The sequence below is a fragment of the Carassius gibelio genome, chromosome B3 (assembly GCF_023724105.1).
Source record: "Carassius gibelio isolate Cgi1373 ecotype wild population from Czech Republic chromosome B3, carGib1.2-hapl.c, whole genome shotgun sequence".
Lineage (NCBI taxonomy): Eukaryota > Metazoa > Chordata > Actinopteri > Cypriniformes > Cyprinidae > Carassius > Carassius gibelio.
Window position 1 is genome coordinate 50455152 of NC_068398.1, and position 24217 is coordinate 50479368.

The 24217-nt window shown below is 36.4% G+C and overlaps 3 long non-coding RNA genes across 3 annotated transcripts in view; 2 read left to right on the plus strand and 1 right to left on the minus strand.

Annotated features, from left to right (window-relative positions):
* Positions 1–24217, minus strand: part of LOC127952453 (uncharacterized) — a 61063-nt gene that overhangs the window by 10367 nt on the left and 26479 nt on the right. The window contains exon 2 of the long non-coding RNA XR_008152952.1: positions 17170–17390. This is a non-coding gene — a long non-coding RNA (uncharacterized LOC127952453). The remainder of the gene's footprint in view (positions 1–17169; positions 17391–24217) is intronic.
* LOC127952457 (uncharacterized) lies at positions 14–16430 on the plus strand. Its single transcript, XR_008152958.1, has 2 exons — positions 14–927; positions 16045–16430. It is a non-coding gene; the product is annotated as an uncharacterized LOC127952457 (long non-coding RNA).
* Positions 22835–24217, plus strand: part of LOC127952456 (uncharacterized) — a 43149-nt gene continuing 41766 nt past the window's right edge. Inside the window, exon 1 of the long non-coding RNA XR_008152957.1 lies at positions 22835–23231. This is a non-coding gene — a long non-coding RNA (uncharacterized LOC127952456). The remainder of the gene's footprint in view (positions 23232–24217) is intronic.

Consider the following 24217-nt stretch of genomic DNA (forward strand, 5'->3'; position numbering starts at 1 on the left):
CTGTATGTAGTGTCTTGGTCTGAAGGGGCACAAGTACCTATGAGGACATTTGCATATCTCAAAAAACATGGCCGCCATTGGCCAAACAATTTTAAGCACCTATTTGAAAGGGTTAACGGATGTTGATCGGAACGAAACTCGCTGGGTACGTTCGACTCATGAACCTTAAGGTCTGTAAGAATTTTGAAAGAAATCGGCCACTAGTTGGCGCTAACGAGTTTTATGGCTCTGTAATCACGTGGTGTTTCACATATCAACACAATATGCATATCATTTGATAGATCTCCTCGTAATGCACAACTTTGCCTCAAGAACCATTGCTGTCAATCAAATCGTTCAATTGTTATTCACAAATATGTTAAAAACATACTTTTGCGAACTAGTCCTAGGTTTTTTGCCCGATCGGAACCAAACCACTGCAGTAATATTCTGTGGACTCTCTAGATCAATAATTATTAAAAAAATGTTGAATTTTGTCCTTTGGTTAGCTGTAAAGGGATAATTTAGAAAAAGGGGTGTGGCCAAACATACCCCAAAGCCTATAAAACCTAAAGGAAAACTCAAAACTTTATGAAACTCAGTGAAATCATGTAACAGGTGACTCTTAACAAGCATGCAAAGTTTCATGGAGATCAGACCATAGGTGGCGCTATAACAGTAGAAAAGGTCTCAAAACACAAGATTTATATGGTAAATGGCCTCAAATTGTTTGAAAATGTTCATATATTCACTCAAAAACACTAAATCTTCATATCATATGATAAATCTCCTCATTCTGAACAACTTTGCCTCTGGGACCAATGTTGTCAATAAAGCTGTTAATTAAATATTCAAGATTATTTAAAAAAGTTACTTTGGCATACTTGTGATACGGTTTAAGATGAAAATCAATAAAACCACTGAAGTACAATTCTCTAGACTCTGAAGGTCAATAATTATCAAAAACATGTTGAACAATTGCATTTGGGCAACTATAAACCAATCATTTTATAATATGTTATTTGCATAGTGTACACAAAGGCCTATTTATACAAACAGAAAGCCCACAAATTATCAAAACTGTGTAAAATAATGCATGATTTCATTCTAAACAAGCATGCAAAATTTAAGAGAGATTGGGCAAAAAAAAAATTACAACACTATAACAGTTATGTTTTAAAACACAGTGTTGTTTGAGTAAATGCAATTTATAACCACTAGATGGCAGCGGAAGACCACTAATGGGCTCATTCAGCTAGTTGAACAGTACTGTTTTCATGAATTCATGCCAAAACATTAATAAATGAACTGTTATAACATTTTAAATCTCATTGAATTGATGTTTTCCATTTTGTTTATACAGATGTATCAGTTTTTACAATTTTGCCACATTATGATTACAGTTTAACCTGAAAATGGCATCTAAACTCTGAAAAAGAGAAGACTTGCAATAATTGTATGTCACCTATCACTTATTTCAAATACCTATATCTGCAACAAAATGTTTGTGCATGTATATGTGTGTCTTTGTGTGTGTGTGTGTGCATATGCTTATAGAGTATACATATATTAGTCTAATCATTTACTTTCAGTGTGTGTGTCTGTCTGTTAACCTGTTCTCCATTTTGGATGTGTTTAAATGTCATCCAAACATCCAGGTTGGCTCTGACCACTTCAGATGCCTTAAATGCTTGAACCCCGGTAAAATGCTGCTTGCAGCTTTAATTAGGGGTTCAAGCACGCAGTGCTGAAACCCTATTGTAATTGTAAGGATTTTTATTAGGGGTTCAAGCACGCAGTGCTGAAACCCTATTGTATTTGTTAGGATTTTTATTATTATTATTATTATTATTATTAGGGGTTCAAGCACGCAGTGCTGAAACCCTATTGTAATTGTTAGGATTTTTATTATTATTATTATTAGGGGTTCAAGCACGCAGTGCTGAAACCCTATTGTATTTGTTAGGATTTTTATTAGGGGTTCAAGCACGCAGTGCTGAAACCCTATTGTAATTGTAAGGATTTTTTTTATTATTATTATTTTTCTCCGCTAAAACTGATCGTGCAGACCAAACCGTAAGGCCTAGAGAGCTGAAACTTGGCCAGAATGTAGAGCTCCCCGAGGGGACATTCTGACAAAGTCTCACCCCAATCGGCCAAACGGGGGCGCTACAGCACAAAAAACAAAAATTTTGGACATTTTTGGCCGTAAATCGTATACCGTTAGCCGTAGACTCAAAAACATGGCATCGTTGCAATCCTTGGGTTAGCCCGAACAAAAGTGTATGCGCCTTTTTGGGGTCTACGACGCACCGTTTTCTCGCAAAATCGAGCTATATCCGAAACCTACTTTTGTGAACTAGTCCTAGGATTTTCAACCAATCTGAACCAAACCACTTCATAAATATTCCCTGGACACTCAATATCAATAATTATCAAAAAAAAAGTTGAAATTTCAATTCTTACGCGAAACAGTCCACCAAAAAGCGTCTATGCTAACGTTAGCCAAATGCTATTTTGACTATAACTCTTGAACGGAATGAGATATCTTCACCAAACTCGGTACACATATGTATGAGCTCAATCTTTGGTGAAATCAAAAAAATTGCGCATCTCTGCCACTTGGGGGCGCAATAAGACAGAAAAAACACATAAATTGCTATAACTAAGCTACCGTTGGCTCGATCGACTTGAAGATTGGTATGCAATGTCTTGGTCTGAAGGGGCACAAGTACCTATGAAGACATTTGCATATCTCAAAAAACATGGCCGCCATTGGCCAAACAATTTTAAGCACCTATTTGAAAGGGTTAACGGATGTTGATTGGAACGAAACTCACTGAGTACGTTCGACTCATGAACCTTAAGGTCTGTAAGAATTTTGAAAGAAATCGGCCACTAGTTGGCGCTAACGAGTTTTATGGCTCTGTAATCACGTGGTGTTTCACATATCAACACAATATGCATATCATTTGATAGATCTCCTCATGATGCACAACTTTGCCTCAAGAACCATTGCTGTCAATCAAATCGTTCAATTGTTATTCACAAATATGTTAAAAACCTACTTTTGCGAACTAGTCCTAGGTTTTTTGCCCGATCGGAACCAAACCACTGCAGTAATATTCTGTGGACTCTCTAAATCAATAATTATTAAAAAAATGTTGAATTTTGTCCTTTGGTTAGCTGTAAATGGATAATTTAGAAAAAGGGGTGTGGCCAAACATACCCCAAAGCCTATAAAACCTAAACAAAAACTCAAAACTTTATAAAACTCGGTGAAAACATGTAACACGTGACTCTTAACAAGCATGCAAAATGTCATGGAGATTGGATCATAGGTGGCGCTATAACAGTTGAAAAAGCCTCAAAAACACACATTTTCAATAGAAAATGATCACAATTTGTAGGACATGTTCATACATTCACACAAACACTAGATCTTCATATCATATGATAGATCTCCTCTTTGTGAACAACTTTGCCTCAAGGAGCGAAGATGTCAATCAAATCGTTCAATTGCAATTCACAAATATGTCAAAAAGCTACTTTTGCGAACTAGTCCCAGGTTTTTTACCCGATCGAAACCAAACTACTGCAGTAATTTTCTCTGGACTCTCTAGATCAATAATTATCAAAAAATTTTGAATTTTGTCCTTTGGTTAGCTATAACTGGCTAAATTAGAAAAGGGGCGTGACCAAAATACCCAAAAGCATATAAAACCTAAACGAAAACTCAAAACTTTATGAAACTTAGAGAAAACATGTAACAGCTGACCCTTAACAACCATGCAAATTTTAATGGAGATCGGACCATAGGTGGCGCTATAACAGTAGAAAAGGTCTCAAAATATAAGATTTACATGGTAAATGGCCTCAAATTGTCTGAAAATGCTCATATATTCACATAAACACTAGATCTTCATATCATATGATAGATCTCCTCATTCTGAACAACTTCTGGGACCAATGTTGTCAATAAAGCTGTTAATTAAATATTCAAGATTATTTTAAAAAGTTACTTTTTCAAAGTAGTCCAAGGCTTTAAGCTGAAAATCAATAAAACCACTGAAGTACAATTCTCTAGACTCTGAAGGTCAATAATTATCAAAAACATGTTGAACAATTGCATTTGGACAACTATAAACCAGTGATTGTATAATATGTTCTTTTCACAGTGTACACAAAGGCCTATTAATACAAACAGAAAGCCCACAAATTATAAAAACTGTGTAAAATAATGCCTAATTTCATTCTAAACAAGCATGCAAAATTTAAGAGAGATTGGGCAAAAAACATAACACTATAACAGTTATGTTTAAAAACAGTGTTGTTTGAGTAAATGCAATTTATAACCACTAGATGGCAGCTGAAGACCACTAATGGGCTCATTCAGAAAATGTAAACAGTACTTTTGAAAAGATTTATGAATTCATGCCTAAACAATAAAAAAAAAACACTGTCACAACATTTTAAATCTCACTGAGTTAAAGTTTTCCATTTTGTTCATACAGACTTATCAGTTTTTAAAATTTTGCCACATTATGATTACAGTGAAACCTGAAAATGACATCCAAACTCTTAAAAACTAGTTTAATCATTTAATTTCAGTGCGTGTGTCTGTCTGTCAGCCGATTCTCCAGTTTGGATGTGTTTAACTGTCATCCGTACATCCAGGTTGGCTCAGACCACCTCAGATGCCTTAAATGCTTGAACCCCGTAAATGCTGCTTGCAGCTTTAATTAGGGGTTCAAGCACGCAGTGCTGAAACCCTATTGTAATTGTTAGGATTTTTAGGGGCCAAGCACCGAAGGTGCGTAGGCACCTATTGTTTTCGTTGGCGTTATTATTCTTCTTCTTCTTCTTCCGCCGCAAGTCTATGGCAGCCCATAGAACCGATTGCGGGAAAGTTGTATAATTTGGCACACTGATAGAGGACAGTCCCAACATTAACTATAGCTAATTTGAAGTCTCTAACTCCTACTCTCTAGCGCCACCACTTGTCCAAACTTTCAATGTTTGTATGCTAATAACTTTTGAACCGTAAGCCAGAAAATGGAAATTCTTTTTTCCTCTGAATCCTTGGCTCATGCCAAGTCGAATGAACCCCAAAATTCAAAAATCGCAAGGTTTAGTTTTTCCGCTATTTTCGATTGTTCGAAAAACATACTTTTTCGAACTCGTCCTAGACGGTTTGTCCGATTTTCACGAAAATTGGCTCAGATCATCTTCAGACCATGTTGGCTAAAAGTTATGGAATTCAAGTTGATTCCTCCAACCGTTCTCGAATGACAGGTGAAAAAATATGATGAAAAGCACGCAAAAATACACGTGAGGCTATATCTCAGCAACGGTTTGGCATATTGAGACCAAACTTGGTGTGTGTTATAATAAGCATGACCTGAGACTACCTGCAGTGTTTCAACACAGCGCCACCTAGTGGTCAGGAGATATGAAAAATGCATATTTTGGCTTATAACTTCTGATTGGTTTGGCAAAAAATCACACAACTGGTCTCTTTAGATTCAGTGAGTCATGGCGAGTCGAATGATATCCAATTTTCCTGTGTCGGCCATTTTAAGCGTCGGCCATTTTGAATTATGTTTTAAAATGCTGTATTTTTTGAACGCAGCATCGTATCGTTTCGCAAATAATTACAAAAATATTCGGCTCCATGCCCTGAAGGTACTCAAAAAGTTTGGTGGCAGCGCCACCTTGTGGCCAATAGTTATAATGAAATATCACATAAATGCTAATAACTTTTGAATAAATTAGACTATTAAAATTAAAATGATCTCGCTATATTCTGTGGGTCATGCCGAGAGCATTGATACCAATTATGTGAAAATTGGCCTTACTTCCTGTCCGCCATTTTGCTTAATGTTGAAAACCTACTTTTTCAAACTCCTCCTAGACCGTTAGTCCAATTTTCACCAAATTTGACGTGAATCATCTTCAGACCATGCTGGCAAAAAGTTATGGATTTCGTGTCGATATACGAAACGGTTCTCATTTAGCGCATCAACGAATTTGCTGGAAGGGTGCCAAAATGCATTTGAGGCTGTATCTCTGCAACACTTTGACATATTTGCACCAAATTTTGTATGTGTCATCGCCACCTCACACTGACCATGCCACATAAATTTGGTAACAGCGCCACCTATTGGTCAAGAGTAATAAACCATTCATTAACCATGAGTAATTACACTTTTTAAAATGCTAATAACTTTTTATTGCATTAGCCTATTTGAATGAAACTGGGCTCAAAATATTCCCTGGCTTATGCCGATAACATAGATACCAAATATACCATAGTAAGCTGAACTTCCGGTCCGCCATTTTGATTTATGTTGAAAACATACTTTTTCGAACTCCTCATCAACCGTATGTCCGATTTTCACCAAATTCGAATCAAATGATCTTCTGACTATACTGACTCAAAGTTATGGATTTTGTGTCGATAGACAAAACCGTTTTCGCATACCACATCGACGAATTTGAGGCACAATGAGAAAATGACACTTGAGGCTTTATCCATGGAATGCTTTCGCATATTGACACCAAACTTTGTGTGTGTCATTGAAAAGTCACACAGAGTACACCAAATTGATTTTATAACAGTGCCACCTATTGGTCAAATTTGATAAGCCAAGTAATCATGCTACTAGAGGTGGTATTATGATTGTTTTGCCATTTCAATTACAATAATCCTATAATTGCTGTTATTGCTTATAAATGTATTTGGTGTGATGCTTCATGCCATGCTTATCTCCTACATTTGCCGTTGGAGTGCTTGGCCCCGTAATTGCTGCTTGCAGCTATATTTATTATTATTATTATTATTCTTTCGCCTTAAAACTGAACGGGCAGCCCAAACCGTAAGGCCTAGAGAGCTGAAACTTGGTCAAAAGGTAGTAGTCTTGCTCGCTACTCAGATACAAAGATCCAGCCCATTCGGCCAGTGGGGGGCGCTACAGCGATCAAAAATGCGTTTTTGCTAATAGCTCCTAAACCGCTTGTCGTAGACTCAAAAATTTAACATTTCTGGAATCCTTGGGTCAAGCGAAATTAAAAATGGTCATTCTGATTTGGGGTCTAGGAGGCCTCATTTTTTCGCAAACTTGAAGTATGTCCAAAACCTACTTTTGCGAACTAGTCCTAGGTTTTTCACCCAATCGGAACCAAACTACTGCAGAAGTTTTCTCTGGACAGTGAATATCAATAATTATCAAAAAAAAGTTGAAATTTCGACTCACTGTTGTAAAGGGCTGCCAAAACGTTCGAAAGTCGAGGACCAATTTTACGCAACAGGCTATAACTTGTGAATGAAATGAGATATCTTAACCAAACTTGCTGGACATTTGTAAGAGCAAGAACTTTGGTCAAATAAAAAAAATTGCACACCTCTGCCACTTGGGGGCGCTATAAGACAGAAAAAACACATAAATGGCTATAACTAAGCAACCGTTGGTCCGATCGACTTGAAAATTGGCATGTCATGTCTTTGTCAGAAGTGGCATAAGTACCTATGAGGACATTCGCGTATCTCAAAAAACATGGCCGCCATTGGCCAAAGAATTTTGAGCACCTATTTAACAAGGTTAACGGATGTCAATCAGAACGAAACTCGGTGGGCATGTTTGACTCATAGCCCTAAAGGACTGTAAGAATTTTGAAAGAAATCGGCCACTAGTTGGCGCTAACGAGTTTTATGGCTCTGTAATCACGTGGTGTTTCACATATCAACACAATATGCATATCATTTGATAGATCTCCTCATAATGCACAACTTTGCCTCAAGAACCATTGCTGTCAATCAAATCGTTCAATTGTTATTCACAAATATGTTAAAAACCTACTTTTGCGAACTAGTCCTAGGTTTTTTGTCCAATCGGAACCAAACCACTGCAGTAATATTCTGTGGACTCTCTAGATCAATAATTATTAAAAAAATTTTGAATTTTGTCCTTTGGTTAGCTGTAACGGGGTAAATTAGAAAAGGGGTGTGGCCAAACATACCCCAAAGCCTATAAAACCTAAAGGAAAACTCAAAACTTTATGAAACTCAGTGAAATCATGTATCAGTTGACTCTTAACAAGCATGCAAAGTTTCATGGAGATCGGACCATAGGTGGCGCTATAACAGTAGAAAAGGTCTCAAAACACAAGATTTATATGGTAAATGGCCTCAAATTGTTTGAAAATGTTCATATATTCACTCAAAAACACTAAATCTTCATATCATATGATAAATCTCCTCATTCTGAACAACTTTGCCTCTGGGACCAATGTTGTCAATAAAGCTGTTAATTAAATATTCAAGATTATTTAAAAAAGTTACTTTGGCATACTTGTCATACGGTTTAAGATGAAAATCAATAAAACCACTGAAGTACAATTCTCTAGACTCTGAAGGTCAATAATTATCAAAAACATGTTGAACAATTGCATTTGGGCAACTATAAACCAATAATTTTATAATGTTATTTGCATAGTGTACACAAAGGCCTATTTATACAAACAGAAAGCCCACAAATTATCAAAACTGTGTAAAATAATGCATGATTTCATTCTAAACAAGCATGCAAAATTTAAGAGAGATTGGGCAAAAAAAAAGAACACAATAACAGTTATTTTTAAAATCACAGTGTTGCTTGAGTAAATGCAATTTATAACCACTAGATGGCAGCGGAAGACCACTAATGGGCTCATTCAGTTAAGTTGAACAGTACTGTTGAAAGGATTCATGAATTCATGCCAAAACATTAAAAAATTAACTGTTGTAACATTTTAAATCTCATTGAGTCAATGTGTTCCATTTTGTTCATACAGATATATCAGTTTTTACAATTTTGCCACATTGTGATCACAGTTTAACCTGAAAATGACATCTAAACTCTTAAAAAGAGAAGACTTGCAATAAGTTTATTGTCACCTATCACTTATTTCAAATACCTATATCTGCAACAAAATGTTTGTGCATGTATATGTGTGTCTTTCTGTGTGTGTGTGTGTGTGTGTGTGTGTGCATATGCTTATAGAGTATACAAATATTAGTCTAATCATTTACTTTCAGTGTGTGTGTCTGTCTGTTAGCCTGTTCTCCATTTTGGATGTGTTTAACTGTCATCCATGCATCCAGGTTGGCTCAGACCACCTCAGAGGCCTTAATGTGCTTGAACCCCGGTAAATGCTGCTTGCAGCTTTAATTATTATTATTTTTCTCCGCTAAAACTGATCGTGCAGACCAAACCGTAAGGCCTAGAGAGCTGAAACTTGGCCAGATTGTAGAGCTCCCCGAGGGGACATTCTGACAAAGTCTCACCCCAATCGGCCAAACGGGGGCGCTACAGTGCAAAAAACAAAAATTTTGTACATTTTTGGCCGTAAATCGTAAACCGTTACCCATAAACTCAAAAACATGGCATTGTTGCAATCCTTGGGTTAGACCGAACAAAAGTGTATGGCGCCTTTTTGGGGTCTACGACGCACCGTTTTCTCGCAAAATCGAGCTATATCCGAAACCTACTTTTGCGAACTAGTCCTAGGATTTTCAACCAATCGGAATCAAACCACTGCAGAAATATCCACTGTCCACTCAATATCAAAAATTATCAAAAAAAAGTTGAAATTTCGATTCTTACGCGAAACAGTACGGCAAAAAGCGTCTATAGTAACGTTGGCCAAATGCTATTTTAACTATAACTCTTGAACGGAATGAGATAACTTCACCAAACTTGGTACACGTATGTATGAGCTCAATTTTTTGGTCAAATAAAAAAAATTGCGCATCTCTGCCACTTGGGGGCGCAATAAGATAGAAAAAACACATAAATGGCTATAACTAGGCAACCGTTGGCTCGATCGACTTGAAAATTGGTATGCAGTATCTTGGTCTGAAGGGGCACAAGTACCTATGAGGACATTTGCATATCTCAAAAAACATGGCCGCCATTGGCCAAACAATTTTAAGCACCTATTTGAAAGGGTTAACGGATGTTGATCGGAACGAAACTCGCTGGGTACGTTCGACTCATGAACCTTAAGGTCTGTAAGAATTTTGAAAGAAATCGGCCACTAGTTGGCGCTAACGAGTTTTATGGCTCTGTAATCACGTGGTGTTTCATGTATCAACACAATATGCATATCATTTGATAGATCTCCTCATAATGCACAACTTTGCCTCAAGAACCATTGCGGTCAATCAAATTGTTCAAATGTTATTCACAAATATGTTAAAAACCTACTTTTACGAACTAGTCCTAGGTTTTTTGTCCGATCGGAACCAAACCACTGCAGTAATATTCTGTGGACTCTCTAGATCAATAATTATTAAAAAAATGTTGAATTTTGTCCTTTGGTTAGCTGTAACAGCGTAATTTATTAAAAGGGGTGTGGCCAAACATACCCCAAAGCCTATAAAACCTAAAGGAAAACTCAAAACGTTATGAAACTAAGTGAAATCATGTAACAGGTGACTCTTAACAAGCATGCAAAGTTTCATGGAGATCAGACCATAGGTGGTGCTATAACAGTAGAAAAGGTCTCAAAACACAAGATTTATATGGTAAATGGCCTCAAATTGTTTGAAAATGCTCATATATTCACTCAAAAACACTAAATCTTCATATCATATGATAGATCTCCTCATTCTGAACAACTTTGCCTCTGGGACCAATGTTGTCAATAAAGCTGTTAATTAAATATTCAAGATTATTTAAAAAAGTTACCTTGGCATACTTGTGATACAGTTTAAGATGAAAATCAATAAAACCACTGAAGTACAATTCTCTAGACTCTGAAGGTCAATAATTATCAAAAACATGTTGAAAAATTGCATTTGGGCAACTATAAACCAGTCATTTTATAATATGTTCTTTTCATAGTGCACACAAAGGCCTATTAATACAATCAGAAAGCCCACAAATTATCAAAACTGTGTAAAATAATGCATAATTTCATTCTAAACAAGCATGCAAAATTTAAGAGAGATTGGGCAAAATAAAAATAACAACACTATAACAGTTATGTTTAAAAACACAATGTTGTTTGAGTAAATGCAATTTATAACCACTAGATGGCAGTGGAAGACCACTAATGGGCTCATTCAGCTAGTACTGTTTTTATAAAATCATGCCAAAACATTAATAAATTAACTGTTATAACATTTTAAATCTCATTGAATTGATGTTTTCCATTTTGTTCATACAGATGTATCAGTTTTAACAATTTTGCCACATTATGATTACAGTTTAACCTGAAAATGACATCTAAACTCTAAAAAAGAGAAGACTTGCAATAAGTTTACTGTCACCTATCACTTATTTCAAATACCTATATCTGCAACAAAATGTGTGTGTGTGTGTGTGTGTGTGTGTGTGTGTGTGTGCATATGCTTATAGAGTATACATATATTAGTCTAATCATTTACTTTCAGTGTGTGTGTCTGTCTGTTAGCCTGTTCTCCATTTTGGATGTGTTTAACTGTCATCCATGCATCCAGGTTGGCTCTGACCACCTCAGAGGCCTTAATGTGCTTGAACCCCGGTAAAATGCTGCTTGCAGCTTTAATTATTAGGGGTTCAAGCACGCAGTGCTGAAACCCTATTGTATTTGTTAGGATTTTTAGGGGTTCAAGCACGCAGTGCTGAAACCCTATTGTAATTGTAAGGATTTTTTTTATTATTATTATTTTTCTCCGCTAAAACTGATCGTGCAGACCAAACCGTAAGGCCTAGAGAGCTGAAACTTGGCCAGATTGTAGAGCTCCCCGAGGGGACATTCTGACAAAGTCTCACCCCAATTGGCCAAACGGGGGCGCTACAGTGCAAAAAACAAAAATTTTGGACATTTTTGGCCGTAAATCGTAAACCGTTACCCGTAAACTCAAAAACATGGCATTGTTGCAATCCATGGGTTAGACTGAACAAAAGTGCACGGCGCCTTTTTGGGGTCTACGACGCACCCTTTTCTCGCAAAATCGAGCTATATCCGAAACCTACTTTTGCGAACTAGTCCTAGGATTTTCAACCAATCGGAATCAAACCACTGCAGAAATATCCACTGTCCACTCAATATCAAAAATTATCAAAAAAAAGTTGAAATTTCGATTCTTACGCGAAGCAGTACGCCAAAAAGCGTCTAGGGTAACGTTAGCCAAATGCTATTTTGACTATAACTCTTGAACGGAGTGAGATATCTTCACCAAACTCGGTACACATATGTATGAGCTCAATCTTTGGTCAAATCAAAAACATTGCGCATCTCTGCCACTTGGGGGCGCTATAAGATAGAAAAAACACAAAAATTGCTATAACTAGGCAACCGTTGGCTCGATCGACCTGAAAATTGGTATGCAGTGTCTTGGTCTGAAGGGGCACAAGTACATATGAGGACATTAGCATATTTCAAAAAACATGGCCACCATTGGCCAAACAAATTTAAGCACCTATTTGAAAGGGTTAACGGATGTTGATCGGAACGAAACTCGCTGGGTACGTTCGACTCATGAACCTTAAGGTCTGTAAGAATTTTGAAAGAAATCGGCCACTAGTTGGCGCTAACGAGTTTTATGGCTCTGTAATCACGTGGTGTTTCACTTATCAACACAATATGCATATCATTTGATAGATCTCCTCATAATGCACAACTTTGCCTCAAGAACCATTGCTGTCAATCAAATTGTTCAAATGTTATTCACAAATATGTTAAAAACCTACTTTTGCGAACTAGTCCTAGGTTTTTTGTCCGATCGGAACCAAACCACTGCAGTAATATTCTGTGGACTCTCTAGATCAATAATTATCAAAAAAATGTTGAATTTTGTCCTTTGGTTAGCTGTAAAGGGGTAATTTAGTAAAAGGGGTGTGGCCAAACATACCCCAAAGCCTATAAAACCTAAACGAAAACTCAAAACTTTATGAAACTTCGTGGAATCATGTAACAGGTGACTCTTAACAAGCATGCAAAGTTTCATGGAGATCGGATCATAGGTGGCGCTATAACAGTTGAAAAAGCCTCAAAAACACACATTTTCAATAGAAAATGATCACAATTTGTAGGACATGTTCATACATTCACACAAACATTAGATCTTCATATCATATGATAGATCTCCTCTTTGTGAACAACTTTGCCTCAAGGAGCAAAGATGTCAATCAAATCGTTCAATTGTTATTCACAAATATGTTAAAAACTTACTTTTGCGAACTAGTCCCAGATTTTTTACCCGATAAAAACCAAACCACTGCAGTAATTTTATCTGGACTCTCTAGATCAATAATTATCAAAAAAATGTTGAATTTTGTCCTTTGGTTAGCTTTAACTGGCTAAATTAGAAAAGGGGCGTGACCAAAATACCCAAAAGCATATAAAACCTAAACGAAAACTCAAAACTTTATGAAACTTGGTGAAAACATGTAACAGGTGACTCTTAACAAGCATGCAAATTTTCATGGAGATCGGACCACAGGTGGCGCTATGACAGTAGAAAAGGTCTCAAAACATAAGATTGATATGGTAAATGGCCTCAAATTGTCTGAAAATGCTCATATATTCACATAAACACTAGATCTTCATATCATATGATAGATCTCCTCATTCTGAACAACTTTTGGGACCAATGTTGTCAATAAAGCTGTTAATTAAATATTGAAGATTATTTAAAAAAGTTACTTTTGGCAAAGTAGTCCAAGGCTTTAAGCTGATAATCAATAAAACCACTGAAGTACAATTCTCTAGACTCTGAAGGTCAATAATAATTAAAAACATGTTGAAAAATTGCATTTGGACAACTATAAACCAGTGATTGTATAATATGTTCTTTTCACAGTGTACACAAAGGCCTATTTATACAAACAGAAAGCCCACAAACTATCAAAACTGTGTAAAATAAAGCCTAATTTCATTCTAAACAAGCATGCAAAATTTAAGAGAGATTGGGCAAAAAACTTTACACTATAACAGTTATGTTTAAAAACAGTGTTGTTTGAGTAAATGCAACCACTAGATGGCAGCGGAAGACCACTAATGGGCTCATTCAGCAAATTGAAACAGTACTTTTGAGAAGATTTATGAATTCATGCCTAAACAATAAAAAAAAACACTGTTACAACATTTTAAATCTCACTGAGTTAAAGTTTTCCATTTTGTTCATACAGACTTATCAGTTTTTAAAATTTTGCCACATTATGATTACAGTGAAACCTGAAAATGACATCCAAACTCTTAAAACTAGTTTAATCATTTAATTTCAGTGCGTGTGTCTGTCTGTCAGCCTATTCTCCGTTTTGGATGTGTTTAACTGTCATCCGTACATCCAGGTTGGCTCAGACCACCTCAGAGGCCTTAATGTGCTTGAACCCCGTAAATGCTGCTTGCAGCTTTAATTAGGGGTTCAAGCACGCAGTGCTGAAACCCTATTGTATTTGTTAGGATTTTTATTATTATTATTATTATTATTATTATTATTATTATTATTATTATTCTCCACTCAAACTGTTCGTGCAGCCCAAACCGTAAGGCCTAGAAAGCTGAAATTTGGTCAGAATGTAGTAGTCCGGCCTTCTTGTCAGATACCGAGTCTCGACCCAATCGGCCTAACGGGGGCGCTACAGCGCAAAAAACTAAAATTTTGGACATTTTTGGCCGTAAATCGTAAACCGTTAGCCGTAGACTCAAAAACATGGCATTGTTGCAATCCTTGGGTTAGCCCGAACAAAAGTGCACGGTGCCTTTTTGGGGTCTACGACGCACCGTTTTCTCGCTAAATCGAGCTATATCCGAAACCTACTTTTGCGAACTAGTCCTAGGATTTTCAACCAATCAGAACCAAACCAATTCATAAATATTCCCTGGACACTCAATATCAATAATTATCAAAAAAAAGTTGAAATTTCAATTCTTACGCGAAACAGTACACCAAAAAGCGTCTATGCTAACGTTAGCCAAATGCTATTTTGACTATAACTCTTGAACGGAATGAGATATCTTCACCAAACTCGGTACACATATGTATGAGCTCAATCTTTGGTCAAATAAAAAAAATTGCACATCTCTGCCACTTGGGGGCGCTATAAGATAGAAAAAACACATAAATTGCTATAACTAGGCAACCGTTGGCTCGATCGACTTGAAAATCGGTATGCAGTGTCTTGGTCTGAAGGGGCACAAGTACCTATGAGGACATTTGCATATCTCAAAAAACATGGCCGCCATTGGCCAAACAAATTTAAGCACCTATTTGAAAGGGTTAACGGATGTTGATCGGAACGAAACTCGCTGGGTACGTTCGACTCATGAACCTTAAGGTCTGTAAGAATTTTGAAAGAAATCGGCCACTAGTTGGCGCTAACGAGTTTTATGGCTCTGTAATCACGTGGTGTTTCACATATCAACACAATATGCATATCATTTGATAGATCTCCTCGTAATGCACAACTTTGCCTCAAGAACCATTGCTGTCAATCAAATCGTTCAATTGTTATTTACAAATATGTTAAAAACCTACTTTTGCGAACTAGTCCTAGGTTTTTTGTCCGATCGGAACCAAACCACTGCAGTAATATTCTGTGGACTCTCTAGATCAATAATTATTAAAAAAATGTTGAATTTTATCCTTTGGTTAGCTGTAAGGGGATAATTTAGGAAAAGGGGTGTGGCCAAACATACCCCAAAGCCTATAAAACCTAAACGAAAACTCAAAACTTTATGAGCCTTGGTGAAATCATGTAACAGGTGACTCTTAACAAGCATGCAAAGTTTCATGGAGATCAGACCATAGGTGGCGCTATAACAGTAGAAAAGGTCTCAAAACACAAGATTTATATGGTAAATGGCCCCAAATTGTTTGAAAATGCTCATATATTCACTCAAAAACACTAAATCTTCATATCATATGATAGATCTCCTCATTCTGAACAACTTTGCCTCTGGGACCAATGTTGTCAATAAAGCTGTTAATTAAATATTCAAGATTATTTTAAAAAGTTACTTTGGCATACTTGTGATAGGGTTTAAGATGAAAATCAATAAAACCACTGAAGTACAATTCTCTAGACTCTGAAGGTCAATAATTATCAAAAACATGTTGAACAATTGCATTTGGACAACTATAAACCAGTAATTTTATAGTATGTTCTTTTCATAGTGTACACAAAGGCCTATTTATACAAACAGAAAGCCCACACATTATCAAAACTGTGTAAAACAATGCATAATTTCATTCTAAACAAGCATGCAAAATTTAAGAGTGATTGGGCAAAAAAAAAAAAAAAACACTATAACAGTTATGTTTAAAAACACAGTGTTGCTTGAGTAAATGCAATTTATAACCTCTAGATGGCAGTGGAAGACCACTAATGGGCTCATTCAGTTAAGTTGAACAGTACTGTTGAAAGGATTCATGAATTCATCCCAAAACATTAAAAATGTAACTGTTATAACATTTTAAATCTCACTGAGTCAATGTTTTCCATTTTGTTCTTACAGATATATCAGTTTTTACTATTTTGCCACATTGTGATTACAGTTTAACCTGAAAATGACATCTAAACTCTTAAAAGGAGAAGACTTGCAATAAGTTTATTGTCACCTATCACTTATTTCAAATACCTATATCTGCAACAAAATGTTTGTGCATGTATATGTGTGTCTTTCTGTGTGTGTGTGTGTGTGTGTGTGTGTGCATATGCTTATAGAGTATACATATATTAGTCTAATCATTTACTTTCAGTGTGTGTGTCTGTCTGTTAGCCTGTTCTCCATTTTGGATGTGTTTAACTGTCATCCATGCATCCAGGTTGGCTCAGACCACCTCAGAGGCCTTAATGTGCTTGAACCCCGGTAAATGCTGCTTGCAGCTTTAATTATTATTATTATTATTATTCTTCCGCCGTAAAACTGAACGTGCAGCCCAAACCGTAAGGCCTAGAGAGCTGAAATTTGGACAGATCGTAGAGCTCAATTTGGGGAGAACTTATCAAAGTCTCAGCCCAATCGGCCTAACGGGGGCGCTACAGCGCAAAAAACAAAAATTTTGGACATTTTTGGCCGTAAATCGTATACCGTTAGCCGTAGACTCAAAAACATGGCATTGTTGCAATCCTTGGGTTAGCCCGAACAAAAGTGCACGGCGCCTTTTTGGGGTCTACGACGCACCGTTTTCTCGCAAAATCGAGCTATATCCGAAACCTACTTTTGCGAACTAGTCCTAGGATTTTCAACCAATCAGAACCAAACCACTTCAGAAATATTCCCTGGACACTCAATATCAATAATTATTAAAAAAAAGTTGAAATTTCAATTCTTACGCGAAACAGTACACCAAAAAGCGTCTATGCTAACGTTAGCCAAATGCTATTTTGACTATAACTCTTGAACGGAATGAGATATCTTCACCAAACTCGGTACACCTATGTATGAGCTCAATCTTTGGTCAAATCAAAAAAATTGCGCATCTCTGCCACTTGGGGGCGCTATAAGATAGAAAAAACACATAAATTGCTATAACTATGCAACCGTTGGCTCGATCGACTTGAAAATCGGTATGCAGTGTCTTGGTCTGAAGGGGCACAAGTACCTATGAGGATATTTGCATATCTCCAAAAACATGGCCGCCATTGGCCAAACAAATTTAAGCACCTATTTGAAAGGGTTAACGGATGTTGATCGGAACGAAACTCGCTGGGTACGTTCGACTCATGAACTTTAAGGTCTGTAAGAATTTTGAAAGAAATCGGCCACTAGTTGGCGCTAACGAGTTTTATGGCTCTGTAATCACGTGGTGTTTCACATATCAACACAATATGCATATCATTTGATAGATCTCCTCGTAACGCACAACTTTGCCTCAAGAACCATTGCTGTCAATCAAATCGTTCAATTGTTATTCACAAATATGTTAAAAAACTACTTTTGCGAACTAGTCCTAGGTTTTTTGCCCGATCGGAACCAAACCACTGCAGTAATATTCTGTGGACTCTCTAGATCAATAATTATTAAAAAAATGTTGAATTTTGTCCTTTGGTTAGCTGCAACGGGGTAATTTAGAAAAAGGGGTGTGGCCAAACATACCCCAAAGCCTATAAAACGTAAAGGAAAACTCAAAACTTTATGAAACTCAGTGAAATCATGTAACAGGTGACTCTTAACAAGCATGCAAAGTTTCATGGAGATCAGACCATAGGTGGCGCTATAACAGTAGAAAATGTCTCAAAACACAAGATTTATATGGTAAATGGCCTCAAATTGTTTGAAAATGCTCATATATTCACTCAAAAACACTAAATCTTCATATCATATGATAAATCTCCTCATTCTGAACAACTTTGCCTCTGGCACCAATGTTGTCAATAAAGCTGTTAATTAAATATTCAAGATTATTTTAAAAAGTTACTTTGGCATACTTGTGATACGGTTTAAGCTGAAAATCAATAAAACCACTGAAGTACAATTCTCTAGACTCTGAAGGTCAATAATTATCAAAAACATGTTGAACAATTGCATTTGGGCAACTACAAACCAATAATTTTATAATATGTTATTTGCATAGTGTACACAAAGGCCTATTTATACAAACAGAAAGCCCACAAATTATCAAAACTGTGTAAAATAATGCATGATTTCATTCTAAACAAGCATGCAAAATTTAAGAGAGATTGGGTAAAAAAAAATTACAACACTATAACAGTTATGTTTTAAAACACAGTGTTGTTTGAGTAAATGCAATTTATAACCACTAGATGGCAGCGGAAGACCAGTAATGGGCTCATTCAGCTAGTTAAACAGTACTGTTTTCATGAATTCTTGCCAAAACATTAATAAATTAACTGTTATAAAATTTTAAATCTCATTGACTTGATGTTTTCCATTTTGTTTATACAGATGTATCAGTTTTTACAATTTTGCCACATTATGTTTACAGTTTAACCTGAAAATGACATCTAAACTCTGAAAAAGAGAAGACTTGCAATAATTTTATGTCACCTATCACTTATTTCAAATACCTATATCTGCAACAATATGTTTGTGCATGTATATGTGTGTCTTTGTGTGTGTGTGTGTGCATATGCTTATAGAGTATACATATATTAGTCTAATCATTTACTTTCAGTGTGTGTGTCTGTCTGTTAACCTGTTCTCCATTTTGGATGTGTTTAAATGTCATCCATGCATCCAGGTTGGCTCTGACCACCTCAGATGCCTTAAATGCTTGAACCCCGGTAAAATGCTGCTTGCAGCTTTAATTATTATTATTATTATTATTATTATTATTATTCTTCTGCCCTAGAACTGAACGTGCAGCCCAAACCGTAAGGCGTAGAGAGCTGAAATTTGGACAGATCGTAGAGCTCAATTTGGGGAGAACTTATCAAAGTCTCAGCCCAATCGGCCTAACGGGGGCGCTACAGCGCAAAAAGCAAAAATTTTGGACATTTTTGGCCGTAAATCGTATACCATTAGCCGTAGACTCAAAAACATGGCATTGTTGCAATCCTTGGGTTAGCCCGAACAAAAGTGCACGGCGCCTTTTTGGGGTCTACGACGCACCGTTTTCTTGCAAAATCGAGCTATATTCGAAACCTACTTTTGCGAACTAGTCCTAGGATTTTCAACCAATCAGAACCAAACCACTTCATAAATATTCCCTGGACACTCAATATCAATAATTATTAAAAAATAGTTGAAATTTCAATTCTTACGCGAAACAGTACGCCAAAAAGCGTCTATGCTAACGTTAGCCAAATACTATTTTGACTATAACTCTTGAACGGAATGAGATATCTTCACCAAACTCGGTACACATATGTATGAGCTCAATCTTTGGTCAAATCAAAAAAATTGCGCATCTCTGCCACTTGGGGGCGCTATAAGATAGAAAAAACACATAAATTGCTATAACTAGGCAACCGTTGGCTCAATCAACTTGAAAATCGGTATGCAGTGTCTTGGTCTGAAGGGGCACAAGTACTTATGAGGACATTTGCATATCTCAAAAAACATGGCCGTCATTGGCCAAACAAATTTAAGCACCTATTTGAAAGGGTTAACGGATGTTGATCGGAACGAAACTCGCTGGGTACGTTCGACTCATGAACCTTAAGGTCTGTAAGAATTTTGAAAGAAATCGGCCACTAGTTGGCGCTAACGAGTTTTATGGCTCTGTAATCACGTGGTGTTTCACATATCAACACAATATGCATATCATTTGATAGATCTCCTCGTAATGCACAACTTTGTCTCAAGAACCATTGCTGTCAATCAAATCGTTCAATTGTTATTCACAAATATGTTAAAAACCTACTTTTGCGAACTAGTCCTAGGTTTTTTGCCCGATCGGAACCAAACCACTGCAGTAATATTCTGTGGACTCTCTAGATCAATAATTATTTAAAAAATGTTGAATTTTGTCCTTTGGTTAGCTGTAACCGGGTAATTTAGAAAAAGGGGTGTGGCCAAACATACCCCAAAGCCTATAAAACCTAAAGGAAAACTCAAAACTGTATGAAACTCAGTGAAATCATGTGTCAGGTGACTCTTAACAAGCATGCAAAGTTTCATGGAGATCAGACCATAGGTGGCGCTATAACAGTAGAAAAGGTCTCAAAACACAAGATTTATATGTTAAATGGCCCCAAATTGTTTGAAAATGCTCATATATTCACTCAAAAACACTAAATCTTCATATCATATGATAGATCTCCTCATTCTGAACAACTTTGCCTCTGGGACCAATGTTGTCAATAAAGCTGTTAATTAAATATTCAAGATTATTTTAAAAAGTTACTTTGGCATACTTGTGATACGGTTTAAGATGAAAATCAATAAAACCACTGAAGTACAATTCTGTAGACTCTGAAGGTCAATAATTGTCAAAAACATGTTGAACAATTGCATTTGGACAACTATAAACCAGTAATTTTATAATATGTTCTTTTCATAGTGTACACAAAGGCCTATTAATACAAACAGAAAGCCCACACATTATCAAAACTGTGTAAAACAATGCATAATTTCATTCTAAACAAGCATGCAAAATTTAAGAGAGATTGGGCAAAAAAAAATAACAACACTATAACAGTTATGTTTAAAACCAGGGTTGTTTGAGTAAATGCAATTTATAACCACTAGATGGCAGCGGAAGACCACTAATGGGCTCATTCAGCTAAGTTGAACAGCACTGTTTTCATGAATTCTTGCCAAAACATTAATAAATTAACTGTTATAACATTTTAAATCTTACTGAATCAATGTTTTCCATTTTGTTCATACAGATGTATCCGTTTTTACAATTTTGCCACATTATGATTACAGTTCAACCTGAAAATGACATCTAAACTCTAAAAAAGAGAAGACTTGCAATTAGTTTATTGTCACCTATCACTTATGTCAAATACCTATATCTGCAACAAAATGTGTGTGCATGTAAATGTGTGTCTTTGTCTTTGTGTGTCTTTGTGTGTGTGTGTGTGTGTGCATATGCTTATAGAGTATACATATATTAGCCTAATCATTTGCTGTCAGTGTGTGTGTCTGTCTGTTAGCCTGTTCTCCATTTTGGATGTGTTTAAATGTCATCCAAACATCCAGGTTGGCTCTGACCACCTCAGAGGCCTTAAATGCTTGAACCCCGGTAAAATGCTGCTTGCAGCTTTAATTATTATTATTATTATTCCGCCCTAGAACTGAACGTGCAGCCCAAACCGTAAGGCCTAGAGAGCTGAAATTTGGACAGATCTTAGAGCTCATTTTGGGGAGAACTTATCAAAGTCTCAGCCCAATCGGCCAAACGGGGGCGCTACAGCGCAAAAAACAAAAATTTTGGACATTTTTGGCCGTGAATCGTAAACCGTTAGCCATAAACTCAAAAACATGGCATCGTAGCAATCCTTGGGTTAGCCCGAACAAAAGTGCACGGCGCCTTTTTGGGGTCTACGACGCACCGTTTTCTCGCAAAATCGAGCTATATCCGAAACCTACTTTTGCGAACTAGTCCTAGGATTTTCAACCAATCAGAACCAAACCACTTCATAAATATTCCCTGGACACTCAATATCAATAATTATCAAAAAAAAGTTGAAATTTCAATTTTTACGCGAAACAGTACACCTAAAAGCGTCTATAGTAACGTTGGCCAAATGCTATTTTAACTATAACTCTTGAACGGAATGAGATAACTTCACCAAACTTGGTACACATATGTACGAGCTCAATTTTGGGTAAAATAAAAAAAATTGCGCATCTCTGCCACTTGGGGGCGCAATAAGATAGAAAAAACACATAAATGGCTATAACTAGGCAACCGTTGGCTCGATCGACTTGAAAATTGGTATGCAGTGTCTTGGTCTGAAGGGGCACAAGTACCTATGAGGACATTTGCATATCTCAAAAAACATGGCCGCCATTGGCCAAACAATTTTAAGCACCTATTTGAAAGGGTTAACGGATGTTGATCGGAACGAAACTCGCTGGGTACGTTCGACTCATGAACCTTAAGGTCTGTAAGAATTTTGAAAGAAATCGGCCACTAGTTGGCGCTAACGAGTTTTATGGCTCTGTAATCACGTGGTGTTTCACATATCAACACAATATGCATATCATTTGATAGATCTCCTCATAATGCACAACTTTGCCTCAAGAACCATTGCTGTCAATCAAATCGTTCAATTGTTATTCACAAATATGTTAAAAACCTACTTTTGCGAACTAGTCCTAGGTTTTTTGCCTGATCGGAACCAAACCACTGCAGTAATATTCTATGGACTCTCTAGATCAATAATTATTAAAAAAATGTTGAATTTTGTCCTTTGGTTAGCTGTAAAGGGATAATTTAGAAAAAGGGGTGTGACCAAACATACTCCAAAGCCTATAAAACCTAAACGAAAACTCAAAACTTTATGAAACTCGGTGAGAACATGTAACAGGTGACTCTTAACAAGCATGCAAAGTTTCATGGAGATCGAAGCATAGGTGGCGCTATAACAGTACAACAGGTCTCAAAACACAAGATTTAGATGGTAAATGGCCTCAAATTGTTTGAAAATGCTCATATATTCACTCAAAAACACTAGATATTCATATCATATGATAGATCTCCTCATTCTGAACAACTTTGCCTTTGGGACCAATGTTGTCAATAAAGCTGTTAATTAAATATTCAAGATTATTTTAAAAAGTTACTTTGGCATACTAGTGAAAGGGTTTAAGATGAAAATCAATAAAACCACTGAAGTACAATTCTCTAGACTCTGAAGGTCAATAATTATCAAAAACATGTTGAACAATTGCATTTAGACAACTATAAACCAGTAATTTTATTATATGTTATTTGCATAGTGTACACAAAGGCCTATTAATACAAACAGAAAGCCCACAAATTATCAAAACTGTGTAAAATAATGCATGATTTCATTCTAAACAAGCATGCAAAATTTAAGAGAGATTGGGCAAAAAAAAAATAACAACATTATAACAGTTATGTTTAAAACACAGTGTTGTTTGAGTAAATGCAATTTATAACCAATAGATGGCAGCGGAAGACCACTAATGGGCTCATTCAGTAAAGTTGAACAGTACTGTTGAAAGGATTCATGAATTCATGCCAAAACATTAAAAAATTAACTGTTATAACATTTTAAATCTCATTGAGTCAATGTTTTCCATTTTGTTCATACAGATATATCAGTTTTTACAATTTTGCCACATTATGATTACAGTTTAACCTGAAAATTACATCTAAACTCTTAAAAAGAGAAGACTTGCAATAAGTTTATTGTCACCTATCACTTATTTCAAATACCTATATCTGCAACAAAATGTGTGTGCATGTAAATGTGTGTCTTTGTCTTTGTGTGTGTGTGTGCACATGCTTATAGAGAATTAATATATTAGTCTAATCATTTAATTTCAGTGTTTGTGTCTGTCTGCCAGCCTGTTCTCCATTTTGGATGTGTTTAAATGTCATTCATACATCCAGGTTGGCCGAGACCACCTCAGAGGCCTTAATGTGCTTGAACCCCGGTAAACGCTGCTTGCAGCTTTAATTATTATTATTAGGGGTTCAAGCACGCAGTGCTGAAACCCTATTGTAATTGTAAGGATTTTTTTTATTATTATTATTTTTCTCCGCTAAAACTGATCGTGCAGACCAAACCGTAAGGTCTAGAGAGCTGAAACTTGGCCAGAATGTAGAGCTCCCCGAGGGGACATTCTGACAAAGTCTCACCCCAATCGGCCAAAT